General features: G+C 42.2%; 1 protein-coding gene across 1 annotated transcript in view; it reads right to left on the bottom strand.

Annotated features, from left to right (window-relative positions):
- PHF21B (PHD finger protein 21B) overlaps positions 1 to 2415 on the bottom strand; it is a 265259-nt gene that overhangs the window by 216246 nt on the left and 46598 nt on the right. The window lies entirely within an intron of this gene.

Raw genomic sequence — 2415 nt, 5'->3', positions numbered from 1 at the left:
AATAAGCAAGAAACAGAAAAGTGGGAAAAGGACATTTATTTCAAACAACTAGGCCACAATACGTTATATTTTAAAGCAAAGCCAAGCCAGTGGTGGGCAGGAACCATGTTCATTTTATGTCAGCACTAATAGTATACCCTCAGCTACAGGTTAAGTGTTACCTTTGGGGAAAAAGAGATACAATACTCATTTGTCTCAGATGGCTATAACATTCCCATTGCTATAGCAAACCGAAGCCCCTGCAATTTTAACACATTTATCTACTGCACACATCAGTGATGTGAGATGATGTTATTATCCCAGTTTTACAAACAGGGAACTGAGGCACAAAAGCAAAATTCTGTTCAATATTGCCAGGGCTGAGCAACACCGCTAAATGAGACATTGGTTTTCCCGGTCATTTGTTATCCTGGATGTTGGAAGACTGCAGGAGCTGACACAAGGAGCACGACAAGTAGCCCAGGTGAGCAGAAAAAGCTGCACAACAGGCACCCGCTTGCAAAGCCCAGCCTGGCAATCATACCTGGTGGAGTGGCCTCTCATGGGGTTCACTTCACTGCTGCACAAACCAAATAATTTTGATTTGGTCTCATTCTGATTCATTTCAGGGACTCCTGTGGCCTGCAGCAGTTGCACACAATAGGAAGGGAGATGATGAAAAAACAGCATCAAGCCCTTCACGTCCACCTTGCAGAGGTTGGACTGAAATATAATTCAGGCAAGGCTGGCTGAACCCAAACTGGCAAAGGCTCACGAAGCAGCATGTTGCTGTCTGGGTGAGCTCTCTTGAAAATGGAATTCCCACAACAGAGAGCACCACTCAGACTCAGTAGAAGCTTTGGTGGTGGTGTGTAAGACCAAACAAGTTTAAGGTAGTTTTTGTACACAGTTTTCATTTTCTGCTACTTTGTATGTCCCAATTCTACGTAGAGCCAGGAAAAGCAATGGGAACAGACTTATTGTGCCACTGCTGCAACTAAAGGTAAAAAGGATCATATGCTCAGACCTCTAAAGCAGCTTGCAGTTGCGCATGCAGTTGATGGAACCATCAAGGTTTTTGGGTGTCTATTAATCCTGCCGGTTTCACACACACAATTAGAAGTCAACCAACAAGAATGGAAACACTTGACACTTGCATTTCCAGGGAGCTATTAACTGCCTTATGGATACAGTCAGTTTATCAGCATACAGTAGGTAAATGGATTGCATGGCTTCATGGCTGCCATTTGAACACAGATTTCTCAAGACAACTGTGTGCTTACAGCATCTGTTTATCCTTAAAAAAACCCCACAGCTAATAGCATTTTAAAGGAATTCTACATTAAAGACAATCCACAGCCACCTGTTATCCTGGAAGCCTTTCCAGGTAAGCAAGAGCATTGCTGATGAGCAATGGCAACTGAGGGCTACCTTTTATTCTGGCCAGCACCTCAATGAATAAAACAGGAATGGTGTTTGGCACAAGTAAGAAAGAAGAGTCAAACACAGTTCTTGATTCAGAACAGCATGATGAAATCTCTCTGCCTCCCTACTCCATAAAACCAGGATGAGGGTGGGAACTGCAAGGCCTGTGGTTCAGCACACACTAGTTCCCTGAAAGTTTTTCTAGGTGAGAATTTCCTGGTTTGGTTGATTTTACCTGCTAGGCAACACCACTCACAGGAGTGCCCAGTAATCCCTACCTATTTACAAGTTTATTTACAGTAATTTACAGGAGTAACCAAGTCTTCAAAATAACTTGGGACTTTTGAAGATTGAGCTGTTTCACAAGTCTAAGCTTACACATCCAAAAGAATAGGGAGAGTCTACAAGTGATTTCAGTGAACTCTCTTCATTGAAAAACAATTCCCACCTCTGACTGTTACAACAGCACAATATTGATGCAGTATAATAAGGAGTCAGATCCGTCACACACAACTATTCAGAGCAGTTCTACACACAGGTTCTGCATATACATACTCACTTTAGGATGTAATTTCTTTTGAAAGGCATTATCACCCAAATATATATTCACTGTTCCAAGATAAATACAGTTAGAGCAGCGTTAAGGCAATTTACACCAACATACTTCTCATTCTTTTTCATTCTTGTATGGAAATAAAAAATAATTGTAAGGAACACTTCCACTAACACACTCCCATAAACAACAAAAGGTCTGCAGGTGACCTCGTAATATGAATTACCTTGCTGTCTAGTCACTTGAGGACCCCAGAGAGGTCTTCTCCTAAGTGTAGCCAATACATAGAAGATCCCACATGCTATATCCTTAACCAGAAATGAACACACTCCCTCACCTGTTGACAGAGTAGGATTTATAAGTGCTTCCTAATTAGCTTCAGGAAACCTGGATCAGCCTCAGCACCTTAACCTGGTCTGAGTTATCAGCCTCATTTTGCCTGAGGCACTAGGGACAGC

Source organism: Falco punctatus, assembly GCF_963210335.1.
Source record: "Falco punctatus genome assembly, chromosome: 6".
In the NCBI taxonomy this organism is placed as follows: Eukaryota; Metazoa; Chordata; class Aves; order Falconiformes; family Falconidae; genus Falco; species Falco punctatus.
The sequence above is the reverse complement of the archived record's forward strand: the minus strand, read 5'-3'. Positions and strand labels throughout refer to the sequence as shown.